At 40.2% G+C, this 22409-nt stretch overlaps 1 long non-coding RNA gene across 1 annotated transcript in view; it reads right to left on the reverse strand.

Moving 5' to 3' along the window:
- The window catches only part of LOC132345457 (uncharacterized), a 526373-nt gene that overhangs the window by 7899 nt on the left and 496065 nt on the right, over window positions 1-22409 (reverse strand). The window contains exon 12 of the long non-coding RNA XR_009494773.1: window positions 506-15124. This is a non-coding gene — a long non-coding RNA (uncharacterized lncRNA). The remainder of the gene's footprint in view (window positions 1-505; window positions 15125-22409) is intronic.

Below are 22409 nucleotides of genomic sequence, written 5' to 3' on the forward strand. Positions count from 1 at the left end.
CCATAAGACTGATCTATACATCGGTGTCTCTTGGGGCCAAAGAACTAAATAGACATTTCTCCAAAGAAGACATACAGATGGCTAACAAACACATGAAAAGATGCTCAACATCACTCATTATCAGAGAAATGCAAATCAAAACCACTATGAGGTACCATTTCACGCCAGTCAGAATGGCTGCGATCCAAAAGTCCACAAGCAATAAATGCTGGAGAGGGTGTGGAGAAAAGGGAACCCTCTTACACTGTTGGTGGGAATGCAAACTAGTACAGCCACTATGGAGAACCCTTACTTTTAAACTGCCAAATCATTCACATTCCTAAAAAGGAAGGCTCAAAGAAGGTCAGTAAGCTTTGATTTACCATAAAAAGCTCTCAACTGAGGCTAAAGAAGTTTTGATTCCCCAAAGAATCCCTGGTCACAGTAAGCCAAAAAACAACCCTCTAACAAAATATGACAACAATTTATTAATATGCATTTTAATATTTAAGGGAGTTTGTCTTACTTTATTGGAGAAGGAAATGGCAACCCACTCCAGTGTTCTTGCCTGGAGAATCCCAGGGACGGGGGAGCCTGGTGGGCTGCCGTCTATGGGGTCGCACAGAGTCTTACTTTAAATTTGCACAATGATAAATCTGTATCAGACAAAAGAGAGCTTAATTAGAAATTTAATTGGAAAAAATAATCTGAATTTGTAATGTTTGCCCAGAATTGTTGAGAAATATGAGATGCAGGAAAAGGCAAGGGAACCATCCTGGATCTTTTGATAGGTAATCTAAATCCATGATTCTAGAAAAGGTCCCATTAAGGTTTTATGTTTAGTTTTAAGTAATTTTTGAGCATGATGAGTTTGAAAATAAAAATATTTTTAAAACAGAATTTGGAAATTTCATAGAATAAAGAACACTGTAAATAGGGCTATGAACTAAGAAGGAGCAAAAAACTTTTATTTCCTTCTTTTGAAAGCTAGATAATTTACTGTTGGCTAGCCAGTGAGTTCTAGAGTTTCTAAGCAATTGATTTAGGATTTAAAATCTAGCCCTCTTATTTTGATGCATTTTAAGGAATATTTCTGTACTGCTTTCTTTGTAGTTGTATCCAAGATCCTGGGTACTGCTCACAAGAACATTTTATTGCCAGCTTCTTGACTTTGAAACAGAGATCATTATGCTGGTGAAAAATGTATCCAATCAAAAAATGCCAATAATAAAAATGGATATTTTACTGAATATTTTGTTTGAAGAGGTGATGGGGGTTTTTGTAGTAAAATTCCACGAGACATTTTAAAAACAGATCTCTCTGTCATCATTTCTTTCCCTACAAATCACTTTATATCTACCCTTTCTCTTCCATTTCTAAGTAATCTCTTTTTCGTGCTCTCTAGCATTTGAACAAACATTTGGCTTGTACTCTTGATGCAATAAAATGAAAGATCAGTGGCTTCTGCCATCCAGAGGCATTCCTCAGGCATGCCCTTGGAAGACTTTCTACCTCCTTGCACTTAACCTGTGCTCCTCTTCTCCCCATCACCATGAACAGAAGGAACAGCAGCAGCCATTTTTTCGGCATGTGTAACATGTGCCTTTAATGGTCTCACATGTGCATTAGTAGCTCAGTGAGACTCTTTGTGACCCCATGGACTGTAGCCCTCCAGGCTCCTCTGCCTATGGAGTTCTCCAGACAAGAATGCTCTAATGGGCTGCCATTCCCTTCTCCAGGGGTTTTTCCTCACTTGGGGATCAACCCCCACACTGCAGGCAGATTCTTTACCATCTGAGCCACCAGAGAAGCCCTAATGGCCTCATGTTATGTAGTTAAACAAACCTTGGCCATTTTTAATTCTGTGAAGTGAAATTAATCCTTTCAAATGAATGAGCTCAACACAAAGACATTTTAATATACAGGTTATATATAGGTTAACAGGAAACTATGACTAGAAACATAACTTTTATAGTCTATAGACAAAAATAGCAACACATTGAGATGGGTGAAGAAAGAAAGATCTTTAATGGTGCTATTTCAAGGAGTTTACAGAGGAAGGGAAAAAATACTCCCGGTGGAATTATGGCAAGAGGTTCTTACTAAGAATATGCAGGATAGGCAGAATATTTAAGATATTCAGACCCTGAATTACATTTCATGTGCACAAAGTTCTTTTGAAGAAAAATTGCTTTCTTAACTTTAAAAAATAAATATCAAAACTGAAAAAATGTTGATGTGTACAGCGAACTCATTTATCACAAAATGAAAAAACTCAAGGAACAATAGTTCAAGCCAAGAAATAGAACATCACAGACCTCCCAGAATTTTGTGCCCTTCCAATCACCTTCCAAAGAGAACTACTGTTAACTAATGTAATGTACTAATGTAATTAATTAATAATAGGGGAAAACAGATATGAGATATACTGGAACTCTCTGTACTGTTTCCATTTTTTTTTTTTTTAATATAAAGCGATTCTAGGGTAAACTTTTTTTTCTTTTTTTCATGGAAAGACATTTTATATTTAGTACAGCAGTGGTAACATGTCATTTCCAGACCTGGACATTATTGTACTAAGTGAAATAAGTCAAACAGAGAAGGACAAATATCATAAAATATTATCAATATGTGGGCTCTAAAGAAACATAATACAAATGAGTTATTCAGTTGCTAAGTTGTGTCTGACTCTTTGCAATCCCATGGACTACAGCACGCCAAGCTTCCCTGTCCCTCACTGTTTCCCAGAGTTTGCCCAAGTCAGTGTCCATTGAATAGGTGATGTCTTCCAACCATCTCATCCTCTGTCGCCTTATTCTTTTGCCTTCAATCTGGGTCTTTTCCAATGTTCCTGTCAGGTGTTCACATCATCTATTAAGATCAGATAGCCAAAGTATTGGAGCTTCAGCTTCAGCATCAGTCCTTCCAATGAGTATTCAGTGTTGATTTCCTTTAGGACTGACAGCTATGATCTTCTTACTGTTCAAAGAACTCTCAAGAGTCTTTTCCAGCACCATAGTTCAGTTCAGTTCAGTTGCTCAGTCATGTCCGACTCTTTGTGACCCCATGAACTGCAGCACACCAGGCCTCCCTGTCCATCACCAACTCCCGGAGTTCACCCAAACCTATGTCCATTGAGCCTATGATGCCATCCAGCCATCTCATCCTCTGTCGTCCCCTTCTCCTCCTGCCCTCAATCCTTCCCAGCATCAGGGTCCTTTCCAATGAGTCAGCTCTTCCCATTAGGTGGCCAAAGTATTGGAGCTTCAGCTTCAGCATCAGTCCTTCCAATGAACATCCAGGACTGATCTCCTTTAGGATGGACTGGTTGGATCTCCTTGCAGTCCAAGGGACTCTCAAGAGTCTTCTCCAACACCACAGTTGAAAAGCATCAATTCTTTGGTGCTCAGCTTTCTTTTTGGTCCAACTCTCACATCCATACATGACCACTGGAAAAACCATAGCCTTGACTAGATGGACCTTTGTTGGCAAAGTAATGTCTCTGCTTTTGAATATGCTATCTAGGTTGGTCATAACTTTCCTTCTAAGTAATAAGCATCTTTTAATTTCATGGCTGCAATCACCATCTGCAGTGATTTTGGAGCCCAGAAAAAGTCAGCCACTGTTTCCCCATGAAGTGATGGGACCGGCACCATAGTCTCTGCCTTCCTTATGATACTGAAGGAGGGAATGGAAACCCACTTCAGTATTCTTACCATGAGAACCACACGAACAATATAAAAAGGCAAAAAGATACAAATGAAGTGATTTATAAAACAGAAACAGACTCACAGAGAAGAAACTTATGGTTACCAGTGGGAAATGTGGTTGGAGTGGGGAGGGGGTTAGATGTTTAGGAGTTTGGGATAAAGTAAACTTAAAAAAAAAAAAAAAAAGATTACCTAATAGCAAGAATTTTCTTTTAAATGCTGCAAATAACCAGCTTGTTCAATTTCATTTTTGTTCAAGGGATAATTTATTGATTAGTTCCTACTTCCTAAGTCAATGGTTATTGAGTAATTTGCATATTTTAGTAAATTTCAACAGCTTCTGGTCATTTTGAGCCAAGCTTGATTAATATACTAAGTTTAGTTATTGAGAAACTCCATGAGTCTGCTGGAATGTTTTTCTTTTCCTCAGACTGAGAGTTATATAGGTTTAGCTCCATCCGAGGAACTCCATATTAAGACAGATCAAAATGAAACAGAACATTTTGACCTGATTCTGTCAGCCCAGCCTCAACCATATCTTAGCTCCTGCTTTCCCGACAGAAAAGCATACAGTTTCTAGGCAGTTCTAAGACCCCACTAATCCTTTTACAACTCTACAAGAGTATTGCTCCTACTTTATCATGTCCTTTAAACCCTCTCTCTTCTAAAGTTCCAATCCTCAATATCAACCAGGTAAATTATCGTTTGAGTTTGATGCAATTCCAGACTATGTCACATACATACCACAAAACCTAAATATACCTAAATTTATAACCAATGCCAGGGTTAGAAAATTAAACTACAAAACACCCCAAATTCAAAGCAAAATTGTTTCAAATTATGTTCTGAAAGATATTGCATTCAAATCTAAAATTAAGAGATGTTCTTTTATTTCTTGCATTAATATGAAAGAGCAAAATATTTTCAGGAGGGTTCTGTCAGTAAATTATTTGGAAGTCTTTTGCTCTTACAACTTTTTGTGGTGACAGCTCCAACATTTCTCCAGAAAATGTATTCTGTGTTTTTTATAATTACATTTACTAAAGGAGGAATTCATTAAAGTAACAGCACAAAGTCTCTCCGCCTTGGTACTATTGATATTTTAGTAATGTGTGTGTTAGTCACTCAGTCATGTCTAACTCTTTGTGACCCTGTGGACTGTAGGACTGTAGTCTGCCAGGCTCCTCTGTCTGTGGGATTCTCCAGGGAAGAATACTGGAGTGGGTTGCCATGCCCTCCTCCAGAGGCTCTTCCCGGCCCAGGGATCAAACTCAAGTCTCTTGCATTGCAGGTAAATTCTTTACTGACTGAGCCACCAGGGAAGCAGGACTTCATATTGGATCTGTTTCTTTCACTTTAACCTTTCCATTTTATTGCTCTTGCTACAAGTTACAAATGTTGCTTATAGACTGAATTATACAGGACAGTCTATCTGCAAGGCTCTGATCTCTAGATGTATTTCCATTCATACAGAGATAAAAATTTCAAACAGTAATATCCACCTTGTTGGAGGTTTATAGGAACATCCTGACCAAACCTGCTTGGGCAGCTGTAAGAAAAAAGGATTCTGGCACCAAGAAGTTTGAAGCAACCAACAGTTTATCCTCCCCTTTTAGTATAAAAGAAGCCTGACTGCTCACTTGGGGAAGATGGTTCAGTGGGACACTAGTCCACTATGTTCTCAGTCTGCTGGCTTTCCAAATAACCTGTATTCCTTGCCCTAACAACTCATCTCTCAACTTATTGGCCTGTCATGTTGCATGTGGTGCAAGTTTGGATTTGGTAACATTTGGGGCTGGATAATCCTTTGTTGGGGTTTTCCAGGTGGCACAGTTGGTAAAGACTCTGCCTGCTAATGCAGGAAATGCAACAGCTGGGGGTTCGATCCCTGGGTCAGAAGACCCACGGGAGCAGGAAACAGCAGCCCCCTTCAATGTTTCTGCCTGGAGAATCCCATGGACACAGGAGCCTGGTGGCTATAGTCCATGGAGTCATGAAGAATCTGACACAACTGAGTGACTAAAGAACAACAACAGAACAATCCTTTCTTGGCTTCCCTGGTGACTCATATGGTAAAGAATCTGCCTACAATGCAGGAGACCCGGATTTGATCTCTTGGTTGGGAAGATCCCCTGGAGAAGGGAATGGCTACCCACTCCAGTATTCTTGCTTGGAGAATTCCATGGACAGAGGAGCCTGGCAGGCTACAGGCCATGGGATCATAAAGAGTTGGATACGACTGCATAACTGACATGCTGAACCCTTTGTTGTGGGGGGCTGACTACATGTGCATGTTGGATGTCCAGCAGCATCCCCGGCCTCAAGCTACAAGATGCCAGTAGTGACCATTCTCCAGTCATGACAACCCAAATTATCTGCATACATTGCCACATCACCTCCAGTTGAGAGCCACTGATCTAGTGTATGGATCAGAATCCAACTTTATTTAATTTGCTGAAATATTTCAACAGTGCTGTGAGAAGCAATGTATTCCATTCCCAATGTGGAGGAAGGATACCTAACTCATTCCCTTTGCTAGGTGAACACTCCCTGTATTTTTCCATGCCATGAAAGTTGTAAAATCACTGTGGATGGAGTGGAGGCTGAGTGCAGTAGTCTGGTTGGAAGGAGTCCTATGGAATTTGTATTGATGCTTCCTTTGCATTGCCAGCAAGCTTTTCTCCTGGAGAGATGTTTACTAACAAAAGCTAGATTTTAGCCTGTCCCTTTGACAATAATCCTCATCATCTACCACTTTCATTCTCACTCCCCAAGAGCCATGCTTGGCTTAGCTCAGGTAAACTGATGTTTATTTAGTAATTGGGGCAGGAGCTATGAATAGTTAATGCAGCTGTGCAGCCACACCCATTATTCTACTTATGATCAGTTGCTGCTGTTCTACGGCAACAGCAGATTTCTGTAGTTGTGGCGACGTATGGCTCATAAAGTCTAAAATATTTACCATCTCTCCTCTTATAGAAACAAATTGCCAACTCCTATTTTAAATCCTAAAATGTGCAAATTATTTAAACTGTTCAACCTAAATCCTTTGTTCTGTATGTTGCATCAGTCTAGCTGTATCAGTAACAGTCACACTTGTAAAAGTATCTGATTCTCTACAGTTCATGCCAGGGGCAGGATTAATTTAGACACAATCCTCATCGTTATGGGAATAGGCAGCTTGCCACTTCACATTCAAAGACAAATTTTTACACTTTTGCATATTCTGTCTTTCCATAGGCTCAGCAAATCTAATGCATTTTACCTGCTGTTGTAGGTGTTCTTCCTCTGGCCCTTGGGAGACTGAGGCCAGCTAGGCACCAGTTTACTGTCACTGGGTGTATTCATTTGCCTTTAATTAGGATTGAGTGTTGGAGAAAAGCAGATGACCTTGGTGTAGGAATGAGTACCTGAAACATTCTTCTGCCTGTTCCAGAATCAGTGGTTATGTTTAAAGTTTTCTGCATTGTTTTCTTTTTGCTGTTTAAAAGGAGAGCAGACACTTCTGATAAAGTTTGTGTCATTAGTCTGCATAATTTTCATTTTGTTTGTTTTTGCTAATAATCATGATTCTGGGATGGTTTTCTTATCACAACCAGTTAGTGCTGTTATATATTTCGCCTGAGGCTTACGCGGTGTTCTACAATTTTGTTGTTCAGTCACTAAGTCATGTCTGACTCTTTGAGACCCCATGGGCAGCAGCATCCCAGGCTTCCCTGTCCTTCACTATCTCTCAGAGTTTGTTCAAACTCATGGTGATGTTATCTAACCATCTTATCCTCTGTTACCATCTTCTCCTTTTTCCTTCAACCTTTCTCAGCCTTCTTCACAGTCCAACTCTCACATCCATACATGACTACTGGGAAAACCATAGCTTTGACTATATAGACCCTTGTCAGCAAAGTGATGTCTCTACCCTTTAATATGCTAAATTAGTTTGTCATAGCTTTCCTTCCAAGGATCAATTCTGCAATATGGGACTTTTAATGTGTTCCTTTAAAATGTATAAAAGCTGAGAAACAATGCATGTATATGATGCTTTATTATTTGTGGTCCCTGATGTGTTTAGTAAAAGACTCTGGAAGGGAAATGGGATATACAACCTATCTACTATTGCTTGTTTCATAGATTATGCCTCAATGTTTTCAGTTATATTAGAAACAGCTACTGTAAAGGTATGTGACGAGCTTTTAATCCTCATTTTTGTTCATATCTAGAAAAGACTAAATTGGAAATATTCAGATTCAATACAGTATCAAAGGCACCTTTGCAAGTAAAGCTTATTTGCACATGTATTTGTATTTTTTGTGTGAAATAATACACTGATGACAGCAATAGTCCAGTACTGTGAATTAATACCCCGATGAAAGAAACAGTCCAGTGCTGGAGCTTAGAGAGTATTTCCAGGACAAAACAGTATGTTTAAACTGCTGCACAACTTTATCAACAATCCCTGCTCCACCTTAGCATGCATAAAGAAAATACTGAAACCAGAGCGGACCAGAGCATAATCAGTGAGTGCAATGTGGTTCCCACTTACTCAGACCAGTTTTCATTCACATTTTGAACAGATCTGTTAAATATAAACTTAAACCTGCTTTGCATTTTGCTACAGTAAGGTTGGATCTATAATATAACATAGAAATCCTACCTAGTAATCAAAGGAATATTCAAGTACAGTCAACATCTAAATGTTTGGGGTTGAAGTGAAAAAAACGTCTATTGGGTGGCACTGCTTCTGCATACTGCTTACTTTCAAACATTCGCATCTAAATGACAGTAGAGTCACTAGGATAAGCTTAATAAACTGATTGAGAGGAGAGAGGAGACAATGTGAGATTGGCGGAGGTACTAAAGAAATGCAAATACTGGGAAGGGGTTTTGAATGTGCAAAAGACTAGAGGAAAAATTATGTTAGAGCAACATTGAAGTCTTGAAGAGATGACCTTGGAAAAGCATTGAAGAAGGAAAAGGTGGAAATGAGAAAAAAGGGTATATGAGATAAAGGCTACAATTTTGTACTCAATTCTGATGTGTAGGGGTTGGGCTGTTCCCATGCTAACTTTCAGATGTGACTCCAGGGCCGGCTGACACTCTGCAGGCTTGTAAGCAACCATGAATCAGAGGATTATTCACATAAACCACGCCCAGATTGCTGACCCAAAGAAACTCTGAAATAATAAACATGTGTTGTTTTCAGACTCTAAATTGTTGATGGTTTATTATGCAGTAATAGTAACTCGTGGCTTCCCAGGTGGCACAGTGATGAAGAATCTGCTTATAATGCAGAAGACCTGGGTTTGATCCCTGGGTCTGTAAGATCTCCTGGATGAGGGAAGGGCAACCCACTCTAGTATTCTTGCCTGGAGAATCCTATGGACAGAGGAGACTGGCCAGTTACAATCCATAGGGTCATAAAGAGTCGGACACAAGTGACTCATCACAGCACACAGCTCACAATAATAACTCATACACTCACTGATAAGAAGAAACAATTCAATGACATATACATATACATCAGATCAGATCAGATCAGATCAGTCATTCAGTCGTGTCCGACTCTTCGAGACCCCATGAATCGCAGCACTCCAGGCCTCCCTGTCCATCACCAACTCCCAGAGTTCACTCACACTCATGTCCATCAAGTCAATGATGCCATCCAGCCATCTCATCCTCTCTCGTCCCCTTCTCCTCTTGCCCCCAATCCCTCCCAGCATCAGGGTCTTTTCCAATGAGTCGGCTCTTCTCATGAGGTGACCAAATTACTGGAATTTCAGCTTTAGCATCATTCCCTTCAAAGAAATCCCAGGGTTGATCTCCTTTAGGGTTGGATCTCCTTGAAGTTCAAGGGACTCTCAAGAGTCTTCTCCAACACCACAGTTCAAAAGCATCAATTCTTCGGCGCTCAGCCTTCTTCACAGTCCAACTCTCACATCCATACATGACCACTGGAAAAACAATAGCCTTGACTAGACGAACCTTTGTTGGCAAAGTAATGTCTCTGCTTTTGAATATGCTATCTAGGTTGGTCGTAACTTTCCTTCCAAGGAGTAAGCGTCTTTTAATTTCATGGCTGCAGTCACCATCTGCAGTGATTTTGGAGCCCAGAAAAATAAAGTCTGCCACTGTTTCCACTGTTTCCCCATCTATTTGCCATGAAGTGATGGGACCGGATGCCATGATCTTTGTTTTCTGAATGTTGAGTTTTAAGCCAACTTTTTCACTCTCCTCTTTCACCTTTATCAAGAGGCTTTTTAGTTCCTCTTCACTTTCTGCAATAAGGGTGGTGTCATCTGCATATCTGAGGTTACTGATATTTCTCCCGGCAATCTTGATTCCAACTTGTGTTTCTTCCAGCCCAGCATTTCTCATGATGTACTCTGCATATAAGTTAAATAAACAGGGTGACAGTATACAGCCTTGACATACTCCCTTTCCTGTTTGGAACCAGTCTGTTGTTCCATGTCCAGTTCTAACTGTTGCTTCCTGACCTGCATACAAATTTCTCAAATATACATATACATATCTCTTGAAGAGATGACCTTGAAGAAGCATTGAAGAAGGAAAAGGCGGAAATGAGAAAAAAGGGTAGAAGAGATAAATTCATTCAAAATCCAGAATAAGGGGATTTTCACTTATATGAGATAAAGGCTATAATTTTGTACTCAATTCTGATGTATAGGGGTTGGGCTATTCCCATGTTTATCATGTAGTGGTTTTCTGTTGGCACATAATGAATTACCACAAACCCCGCAGCTTCAAGCAACGCCCATGTATTAATTCACTTCTGTCCTACAGAAGTCTGGGCGTGGCAAAGCTGGGATCTCTGCTCAGATCCCATCCTGATCTGGCTAACTCAAGGTGTTGGCCACAGCTGTGATCTCCTGAGGCTCAGGGGCTGTCCCCAGTTTACTGTGGTTATTGACAGAATTCAGTTCTTTATGGTTATAAGACTGAGGTTGCAGTTTTCTTTAGAGCATCAGATTTTACATTCACCACCAGACACATCCACACCTGGGTACTGTTTCCACTTTATCTCAGCCACTTCATTCTTTCCATAGTTATTTCTGTGTTCTTTTTCAGAAGTGTATTGGACACCTACTGACCTGGGGCGGGGGGTAGGTGGTGGTTCATGTTTCAGTGTCATACGTTTTTGCCTTATCATAGTGTTCATGGGGTTATGAAGGCAAAAATGCTGAAGTGGTTTGCCATTCCCTTCTCCAGCTTTCTTGATGGCTGTCAATACAGGATTGTGCCTAGCTCCTAGAGACTGGTGTTCTCTGCCATGACTGCTCTACAACACAGAAGTTCTCTCTTTGACAGGCAACAACAGAGCTTCTCTCGGACTTCAAGTATCTCTAAGTTTTTCTAAAGGCTCATCTGCTTAGCTCAGGCTCACCACGGAAAATCTCTCTACTTAAACTTATTAGAGGTTTTAATTGCATCTGAAAAATACCTTCACAACAGCATCCAGACTAGAGTTTGACTGAATAACTAAGAGAAGCTGTTCGCACCAGGAGGCAGGAATCTTAAGGGCTAGTTTAGAATCCTGCTTACCATGTCTAGAGTATGGATAAGTTTCAGAAAGTTTGCTGAATGAAATAAGCCAGATTTAAAGAGGATACATATATGATTCCACTTATTTGAGTCTTTAGGAAAGATAACTACAATCCATGGCAACAAAAAGCAGATCAGTTGTTGCCAGAATCAGGGGTGGAAGATTAACTGGAAGAAAGTGGAAGAAACTTTTCTGGGGTGAGGGAATTATGATAAACCTTCATATTGATACTGGTTACATGGGTCTATAAATTTGTCAGAACTCATCAAACTGTACACTTAAAACGTATATTTTATATAAAGTGTGTCCCAATAAAGGTCATTTATATTCTATATAATGTTTATCCCAATAAAGGTCATTAAATATACCCAACCAGCCATGTGATTCTTGCCTCCCTTGTCACCTTCTAAGCGTTCTGTGAGGTCATCTGGTTGGTCAAACGTCATCTCACTCAGAAACCAAGCTGCAAAGCAGTCTGAAAGAAAGTGAAAGTGAAGTCTTTCAGTTGTGTCCAACTCTTTGCGACCCCATGGACTGTAGCCCACCAGGCTCCTACGTCCATGGGATTCTCTAGGCAAGAGTACTCGAGTAGGTTGCCATTTCCTTCTCCAGGGGATCTTCCCAACCCAGGGATTGAATTCGGGTCTCCCACATTGTAGTCGATGTGGCACCATCTGAGCCACCAAGGAAACAAAGCAGTCTAGCAAATACAATTTCAATTTTAGGTACCATTCTTCACAGTAAAGAATCAGACACTAGAAAGTATACTGTAGAGATGTTGAGCTATGCCAGTTCCTTCAAGTTTGAGTTCAGTCGCTCAGTTGTGTCCAACTCTTTGTGACCCCATGGACTGTAGCCTATCAGGCTCCTCTGTCTATGGGATTTTCCAGGCAAGAGCGCTGGAGTGGATTGCCATTTCCTTCTCCAGGGGATCTTCCCAACCCAGGAATCAAACCCGGGTCCCCCCATTGCAGGCAGACACTTTACGGTCTGAGCCACCAGGGAAGCCCCATAATCCCATGGACAAGCACTGTAATTCATAAAGAGAAGCAATGTACATAACAATAATGCTTATAATACACAGTTTGCTCTTTCAGTCCTTTTATTGTTCCACAAACTAAGAGGCAGAAACCTGGTTTCAGGTCATGAAATTCACTCACCAGAGATATTACCTCTGTGGATAAATACCACCATAGAGAAGATTAATTCTTGTTTTAAAACTGTGGTGCAGTTGTGATACTTAGGAATGGAACCTATTCTAGTATCATATGATTCTTAATGGGGAAAAAAAAAAAACAGTTATACACAGATCCTGCAGAAATATTCAAAATAAAGCAATTTTCCCTTTCATTTTTTTTTTGGATCAGCTAAATTTATAGGGCAGAGATTTCTTGAATAATCTCTACTTGAATAATAGGGGTGGAGTGGGCAGATATGAATCAATTATTTTCAAGGCCAAGTAATCCTCTGGGACTAAGAGAAGGGTGTTTTCTCTTCCAGTCACCAGCATGTGTGCTTATAAAAAATAAAACATACAAAGTAATTAAAATTTTTGAGCACATCTGGGAAGGATTTCCAGATGATGAGCTATAGGAGCATAGCACTTGAGAACCAATTACACAATAAATTATATAAATGATGTAGAGAGAAAGATTTAAGCAAATCACCAATGTTCATTGATTGTGCTTCTACAGTATATATCACATCCAGAGAGAAGTCAGCTTAATTAAAGCAACATTATAAGTAAGGGATTGTTGCTTATTTGATTTTTGTCAAACTAGAATATATATATAGCAATTGAATTTATCTATTACATACACAAAAATTAGATATTTATTAATACCTCTATGAAAACTCTCATGTGTTCTTTAAATGTTGTTTTATTCACTAAGCTGTGCCTTACTCTTTTGTGACCCCATGGACTGTAGCCTGCCAGGTTCCCTGGTCCCTGGGATTCACCAGGCAAGAATACCTGAGTGGGTTGCCATTTCCTTCTCCAGGGGATTTCTTGACCCAGGATCAAACCCGCATATCTCCTGCACTGGCAGGCAAATTTTTTATCCCTGAGTCACTGGGAAGCCCCTCTTGAAGCACAGTCTTCAGGAAAAACTAACCCCAAAAATATTCATTCAGTGTATGTCATTCAGGACAATTCCCCTGCACCACAGGCAGAGATGGAGTTGTTTCAGTAGAGAGCTTGGGGCCATAGAAAGTCTCACCAGACTTCAAAGTCATGTGCTTCCCTTTTCTTTTTGTTGTTATTCAGTCACTCAGTCGTGTCTGACTCTTTGCAACCCCATGGACTGCAGCATGCCAGTCTTCCATGCTCTTTACTATCTCCTGGAGCTTGCACAAACTCATGTCCTTTGAGTCAGTGATGCCATCCAACCATCTCATCCTCTCTCGTTCCCTTCCCCTCCTGCCTTCAATCATTCCCAGCATCAGGGTTTTCTAATGAGTTGGCTTTTTGCATCAGGTAGCCAAAAGTATTGGAGCTTCCCTTTTCTTTGGAAGGGCAAATAGACCAGAACTGTGTCTGGTTTCAAGAAATCCCAACACTGAGTAAAATAAGTAAGTGATTTACTAGTCTAGTCTAACATGATAAGCCATGGATACAAAGATCAGGATGAGTGCTGTGGCTCAGTGTCATCAAGGATCCAGATTTCTTCTATATTGGTATTGAGACCAGTCCTAAAATGTGGATTCAGTCCTCATGATTGAAAGAGGATTGCTTCTCCATTAATTCATCTGAGAGGAAGGCAACGGGACTAAATGACCATCCAGTGAGTTTACCTCTCTTGTAAAGCTTTCCTGGAAGCCCCAGTAAGAGGCTACCACTAATTGTATCACTGGCCACAATTGATCAAATGACTATGAGCTACATCTGAGGCTGCCAAGCAAGGTTTTTAACTGAGAACAATTTTCTAAAATTGGAATGGCTGTTGAGAAAGAAAGAAGGATACTGAGTAGGCACAGGCTTCCCAGGTGGCACTAGTGGTAAAGAGCCCGCCTGCCAATGCAGGTAGACATAAGAGACACAGGTTTGATCCCTGTATCAGGAAGATCCCCTGGAGGAGGGCATAGCAACTCACTCCAGTATTCTTGCCTGGAGAATCCCATGGGCAGAGGAGCATGGCAGGCTACAGTCCTTAGGGTGGCGAAGAGTTAACTCACCACGCACAGTGGTTGTCACTGCTAAGGACTAGAAAGATAAGCTCTGCCATCTTGACACAGCCTTCTCCCAACTAACCTTCAAATTACAGACACACACACACACACACACACACATTTACTTGGGCCATTTCATTTTGCTCACTTGCCTTCAATCTCAATGAATTTCCTCAGTAGATTCTTTCAGGGAAAGGATAAGCATTTCCTTTGAGGAATATAAAAACATAAATGCTATTTGCCCCAGTTTCTATGTCTGTAAATCAAGTGTTGAGAAGTTCAGGGGTTCAATTATTATTAAATAAAAGCCAAAATAAAAAGAGTTCCTGAGGCTCTTAACTAATCTTGTAGCATGTTTCCATGAGTTAATCAAATATTAATATTAATTTCAATTGAATGCATTTGAGTCCAGAAATATTTATTGAGCATCAGCAATGTGGCAGGTCCTCTGCTAAAATAACCAAAAGAGACTAAGTGTCTCCCGTAAGGAAACTCACTCTCTGATACAGCAGATATGTATGTGAATACATAGTTACAGTAGAGGAAAAGAGGAACATGAATGAGGACAGCATGGCAGAAGGATGCATTGTATTATTGGGGGAGGGGTGCAGAGAGGACTTCTGCAAAGACTTGGTGTCCAACTGGGTGCATTGGTGTCAGGATCGGTTCTCATGTTAGCTGATTTTCAGTCTGAGGCATGTCTCACAACCTAAAAATGGAAATTAAAAAATGGAAAGGAGAAACACATCTTCAATAATATGTTTAAATTTATCGATGAATAAATATACAACCCAAAGTATTGGTCTGAATTTTCATGAAGTATTTGTGTTACTGCATTGGCTCACCCGAAATGCATTATGTTATCTTCAAAGTTTGTCATAAGTTTCACAAATATAGAACATCTCACAATATGCTTGCATCTACTGAAAAACAAATAGAAAACTAACTAATAATCCAAGACAGTATTGGCCACAAACTTTGCTAGACGTTTTCAAAATGCACTGGAAAATATTAAATTCCCATTAATTTACTGTATTAAATGTTTCAGAGTTAAGTTCAGTTCAGTCGCTCAGTCATGTTTGACTCTTCACGATCCCACGAATCGCAGCACACCAGGCCTCCCTGTCCATCACCAACTCCCGGAGTTCACTCAGACTCACGTCCATCAAGTCAGCAATGCCATCCAGCCATCTCATCCTGTGTCGTCCCCTTCTCCTCTTGCCCCCAATCCCTCCCAGCATCAGAGTCTTTTCCAATGAGTCAACTCTTCGCATGAGGTGGCCAAAGTACTGGAGTTTTAGCTTTAGCATCATTCCTTCCAAAGAAATCCCAGGGCTGATCTCCTTCAGAATGGACTGGTTGGATCTCCTTGCAGTCCAAGGGACTCTCAAGAGTCTTCTCCAACACCACAGTTCAAAAGCATCAATTCTTCAGCACTCAGCCGTCTTCACAGTCCAACTCTCACATCCATACACGACCACAGGAAAAACCATAGCCTTGACTAGATGGACATTTGTTGGCAAAGTAATGTCTCTGCTTTTCAATATGCTATCTAGGTTGGTCATAACTTTCCTTCCAAGGAGTAAGCGTCTTTTAATTTCATGGCTGCAGTCACCATCTGCTGTGATTTTGGAGCCCAGAAAAATGAAGTCTGATACTGTTTCCATTGTTTCCCCATCTATTTCCCATGAAGTGATGGGACCAGATGCCATGATCTTCGTTTTCTGAATGTTGAGCTTTAAGCCAACTTTTTCACTCTCCTCTTTCACTTTCATCAAGAGGCTTTTGAGTTCTTGTTCACTGTCATAAGGGTGGTGTCATCTGCGTATCTGAGGTTATTGATATTTCTCCCACCAATCTTGATTCCAGCTTGTGTTTCTTCCAGTCCAGCGTTTCTCATGATGTACTCTGCATATAAGTTAAATAAGCAGGGTGATAATATACAGCCTTGACGTAGTCCTTTTCCTATTTGGAACCAGTTTGTTGTTCCATGTCCAGTTCTAACTGTTGCTTCCTGACCTGCATACAGATTTCTCAAGAGGCAGGTCAGGTGGTCTGGTATTCCTATCTCTTTCAGAATTTTCCACTGTTTATTGTGATCCACACAGTCAAAGGCTTTGGCATAGTCAATAAAGCAGAAATAGATGCTTTTCTGGAACTTTCTTGCTTTTTCCATGATCCAGCGGATGTTGGCAATTTGATCTCTGTTTCCTCTGCCTTTTCGTTTTACCAGCTTGAACATCAGGAAGTTCACAGTTCATGTATTACTGAAGCCTGGCTTGGAGAATCTTGAGCATTACTTTACTAGCATGTGAGATGACTGCAATTGTGTGGTAGTTTGAGCATTCTTTGGCATCGCCTTTCTTTGGGATTGGAATGAAAACTGACCTTTTCCAGTCCTGTGGCCACTGCTGAGTTTTCCAAATTTACTGGCATATTGAGTGCAGCACTTTCACAGCATCATCTTTCAGGATTTGGAATAGCTCAACTGGAATTCCATCACCTCCACTAGCTTTGTTCATAGTGATGCTTTCTAAGGCCCACCTGAGTTCACATTCCAGGATGTCTGGCTCTAGGTCAGTGATCACACCATTGTGATTATCTGGGTCGTGAAGATCTTTTTTGTACAGTTCTTCTGTGTATTCTTGCCACCTCTTCTTAATATCTTTTGCTTCTGTTAGGTCCATACCATTTCTGTCCTTTTTCGAGCCCATAGAGTAAGAGAGATTAAATATTTTAAAATTAACTTTACTATACAATAATGGTCTAAACTGCAAGTTGCACTGTAGTTGAATCTCTTGCTGACAAAGTTACACATTCTGGAAGGTCTATATATCCATTATAGATTTGGGGTTGGGAGGGGAGAATTTCACCACAGTCCTACATAGTTGCGAATTACTGCTTTCTTCCCCTTCTCCTAGTAACTCCCTGTTTTCATTGCCATCCTTCCATTCAAGACACATTTCCCAAACCCAATTCTGTTTCACATTTATAAAAAGGTATCAGATTGTTCTCAAATATTCTATTCCTTTAATTCTTACCAACATTCCTGAAAGGATAAATGAACAATTCCATGTGGACTTTTTGAACTTAGGAGACTTTCCTAAAGTCAGATAATTATTAAGGGACAAACCCAACCCTGGTTTTCTCACCCTGATCTCAGTGCTTTTTCCAATACTTCCCATATCTCCCCACTAGGTCTGTTGAGGCTGAACTTTGTGCAACACAACTACAGTCAACTTTCAGTGACTGACACAGGTATTTGCTCTGTTATCTCACCTAATAACAAAGCATTTCACTGACATGTTCTTGTTGTTGTTCACTCCAACTCTTTCTGACTCCATGAACTATAGCACACCAGGCTCCTCCATCCTCCACTATCTCCCAGACATTTCTCAAATTCATGTCACCTATGCAAGTGAAGCCATTCAGCCATCTCATCCTCTGCCGCCCCCTCTTCTTTTACTTTCACTCTTTCCCAGTATCAGTGTCTTTTCCAAAGGGTCAACTCTTCACATCAGGTGACCAAGTAGAGCTTCAGTTTCAGCATCAGTTCTTCCAATGAATATTCAGGATTGATTTTCTTCAGAATTGACTGCTTTGATCTCCTTGCAGTCCAAGGGGCTGTTAAGAATCTTCTTTAGCACCACAGTGAAAGCATCAATTCTTGTGCACTGAGCCTTCTTATGATGCAACTCTCACATCTATATATGACTACTGGAAAAACCACAGGTTTGACTATACAGACCTTTGTTGGGAAAGTGATGTCTCTGTTTTTTAATATGCTCTCCAGGTCTGTCATAGTTGTTTTTCCAAGGAGTGAATGTCTTTTAATTTCATGGCTGCAGTCTCTGTTCTTAGTGATTTTGGAGCCCAAGAAAATAGAATCTGTCTTTATTTTTTCTCCACTTTTCCCCCTTCTATTTGCCATGAAGTGATGGGATAATCTTAGTTTATTGAATGTTGAGTTTAAAGCCAAAACCAGATGCCATAATCTTAGTTTTTTGAATGTTGAGTTTAAAGCCACTTTTTTCACTCTCCTCTTTCACTCTCATCAAGAGGCTCTTTAGTTGCTCTTCTCTTTCTGCCATTAGAGTGGTATCATCTGCATATCTGAAGTTGTTGAATATTTCTCCTGGCAACCTTGATTATAGCTTGTGATTCATCCAGCCTGGCATTTTGCATGATGTACTCTGCATAGAAGTTAAATAAGCAGGGTGACAATATACAACCTTGACATACTTCTTTCTCAAGTTTGAACCAGTCTGTCATTTCCTGCCTGTCCAGTTATAACTATTGCTTCCTGACCTGCATACATGTTTCTCAGGAGACAGTTAAGCTGGACTGGTATTCCCATCTTTTAAAGAATCTTCTACAGTTTGTTGTGATCAACACAATCAAAGGCTTTAACATAGTCAATGAAGCAGATGTATATAATTTTCTGGAATTCTCTTGCTTTCTACATGATCAACAAATGTTGGCAATTTAATTTCTGGTTCCTCTGCTTTTTCTAAATCCAACTTGTACATCTGAAGTTCTTGGTTCCTGTACTGCTGAAGGCTAGCCTGAAGGATCTTGAGCATTATCTTGCTAGCATATGAAACGAGTGCAATTGTATGATAGTTTGAACATTCTTTGACATTGCCTTTCTATGGGATTGGAATGAAAACTGAACTTTTTCAGTCCTGTGGTCACTACTGAGTTTTCCAAATTTGCTGGCATATCGAGTGTAACACTTTAACAGTATTATCTTTTAGGATTTTAAACAGATCAGTTGGAGTTCCATCACCTCCACTTGCTTTGTTGATAGTAATGCTTCCTAAGGCCCACTTGACTTCATACTGCAGGATGTTCGGGTCTAGGTGAGTGACCACACAACTGTGGTTATTCCGGTCATTCAGACCTTTTTTTGTATAGTTCTTCCATGTATTCTTGCCACCTCTTCTTAATCTCTTCCACTTCTGTTACTTTGTTATTATTTCTGTCTTTTATCATGCCCATCTTTACATGAAATGTTCCCTTAGCATCTCCAATTTTCTTAAAGATATTTTTCATCTTTCCCATTCTATTTTCCTCTATTTCTTTGAATTCTTCATTGAATAAGGCCTTTTTTTATCTCTCCTTCCTATTCTCTGGAACCCCGCATTCAGTCGGATATAACTTTCCCTTTCTCCCTTGCCTTTCACTTCTCTTCCTTCCTCAGCTACTTGTAAAGCCTCAGCCCTTGTCGTGGTGAAAGGGCTTATATAACTCAATGAAGCTATGAGCCATGCTATGCAGGGCCACCCAGAAGGGACAGGTCATATTGAAGAATTCTGACAAAATGTGGTCCACTGGAGGAAGAATTGGCAACTCATTTCAATATTCTTGCTATGAGAACCCCATGAACAGTATGAAAGGCAAAAAGATATGGCACCAAAAGATAAGCACCCCCCAGGTCAGAAGGTGATCAATATCCTCTGAGGAAGTGCAGAGGGCAATTACTAATAGCTCCAGAAAGAAAGAAGTGGCAGGGCCAAAGTGGAAATGATGCTCAGTTGCGGATGTGTCTGGCAGTGAAAGTAAAGTCCAGTGCTATAAAGAATAGTATTGTAAAGAAACCTGGAATGTTATGTCCGTGAGTCAAGGTAAACTGGATGTGGTTAAGCAAGAGATGGGAAGATTGAATGTCAACATCTTAGGAATCAGTGAACTAACATGGAGGGGAATGGGAGAATTTAATTCAGATGACCATTATATCTACTACAATGTGGCAAGAATCCCTGAGAAGAAAGGGAGTCAGCAAAAGAGCACAAAATGCAGTGCACTTGGGTGCAACCTCAAAAACAACAGAATGATCTCGGCTCAGTTCCAAGCAAACCATTCAACATCACGTAATCCAAGTCTATGGCCCAACCTCTGATGCCAAAGAAGCTGAAATCGACAGGTTCAATGAAGACCCACAAGACCTTCTAGAACTAACACTAAAAAGAGGTGTCCTTTTCATCATAGAGGATAGCATTGTAAAAGTAAGAATTCAAAAGATACCAGGAGTAACAGGCAAGTCTGGCTTTAGAGTACGAAATGAAGCAGGGCAAAGGCTAACAATATTTTGTCAAGAGAACACACTGGTCATAGCAAACAGCCTTCCCAATAACCCAAAGATGACTCTACACATGGACATCATCAGATGGTCAATATTGAAATCAGGTTGATTATGTTCTTTGCAACCAAAAATGGAGGAGCTCTATAGAGTTAGCAAAAACATGATCTGGAGCTAACTGTGGCTCAGATCATGAGCTCCTTATTGCAAAATTCAGGCTTAACTTGAAGAAAGTAGGGAAAAGCACTAGACCATTCAGGTATGGCCTAAATCAAATCCCTTATGATTATACAGTGGAAGTTATGTTTCTTAAGGACTCTCCATACTGTTCTCCGTAGTGGCTATACCAATTTGCATTCCTGCCAATAATACACGAGAATTTCATTTTCTCTACTCCTTCTCCAGTATTTAGTTGTAGATTTTATTGTTTTTTTCTTTTTTTAAATTTATTTATTTTTTTATTGGAGGATAATTGCTTTATAGAATTTTGTTCTCTGTCAAACCTCAGCATGAATAAGTATAGGTATACATAGGTATACATATATCTTCTCCCTTTTGAACCTCCCTCCCACCTTCCTCCCCATCCCACCCCTCTAGGTTGATGCAGAGTCCCTGTTTGACTTTCCTGAGACATACAGCACGTTCCTGTTGGCTATCTATTTTACATATGGTAATGTAAGTTTCCATGTTACTCTTTCCATATATCTCCCCCTCTCCTCCCCTCTCCCCATGTCCATAAGTCTGTTCTCTATGTCTGTTTCTTCATTGTTGCCCTGTAAATAAATGCTTCAGTACCGTTTTTCTAGATTCTGTATATATGCATTAGAATATGATATTTATCTTTCTCTTTCTGACTTACTTCACTCTGTATAATAGGCTCTAGGCTCATCCACCTTTTTAGAACAGATTCAAATGTGTTCCTTTTTGTGGCTAAGTAATATTCCATTGTGTATATGCACCACAACTTCTTTATCTATTCATCTGTCGATGGACATCTAGGTTGCTTCCATGTTCTAGCTATTGTAAATAGTGCTGCAATGAATGATGGGATACATGTGTCTTTTTCAGTATTGGTTTCCTCAGGGTATATGCCTAAGAGTGGGATTTCTGGGTCATATGGTGGTTTTATTCCTAGTTTTTTAAGGAATCTCCATACAGCTTCCATAGTGGCTGTATCAATTTACATTCCCACCAACAGTGCAAGACTGTTCCCTTTTCTCCACACCCTCTCTGGCATTTATTGTTTGTAGACTTTTTGATGAGGGCCATTCTGACCTGTGTGAGGTGATATCTCACTGTACTTTTGATTTGCATTTCTCTAATAATGAGCAATATTGAGCATCTTCTCACGTTTGTTAGCCATCTGTATGTCTTCTTTGGAGAAATGTCTGTTTAGGTCTTTTCCCCACTTTTTGATTGGGTTGTTTGTTTTTCTGGTATTGAGTTGTATGAGCTGCTTGTATATTTTGAAAATTAATTCTTTGTCAGTTTCATTTGCTATTGTTTTCTCCCATTCTGAGGGTTGTCTTTTAACCTTGCTTATAGTTTCCTTTGCTGTGCAAAAGTTTTTAAGTTTAATCAGGTCCCACTTCTTTACTTTTGTTTTTCATTTCCATTACTCTAGGAGAAGGCAATGGCACCCCACTCCAGTACTCTTGCCTGGAGAGTTCCATGGACGGAAGAGCCTGGTGGGCCGTAGTCCATGGAGTCACTAAGAGTCAGACACGACTGAGCGACTTCACTTTCACTTTTCACTTTCACGCACTAGAGAAGGAAATGGCAACCCACTCCAGTGTTCTTGCCTGGAGAATCCCAGGGACAGAGGAGCCTGGTGGGCTGCTGTCTATGGGGTTGCACAGAGTCGGACACAACTGAAGTGACTTAGCAGCAGCAGGAGGTGGGTCATAGAGGA

This window comes from Bos taurus, chromosome 1 (genome assembly GCF_002263795.3).
Source record: "Bos taurus isolate L1 Dominette 01449 registration number 42190680 breed Hereford chromosome 1, ARS-UCD2.0, whole genome shotgun sequence".
Taxonomy (NCBI): Eukaryota; Metazoa; Chordata; class Mammalia; order Artiodactyla; family Bovidae; genus Bos; species Bos taurus.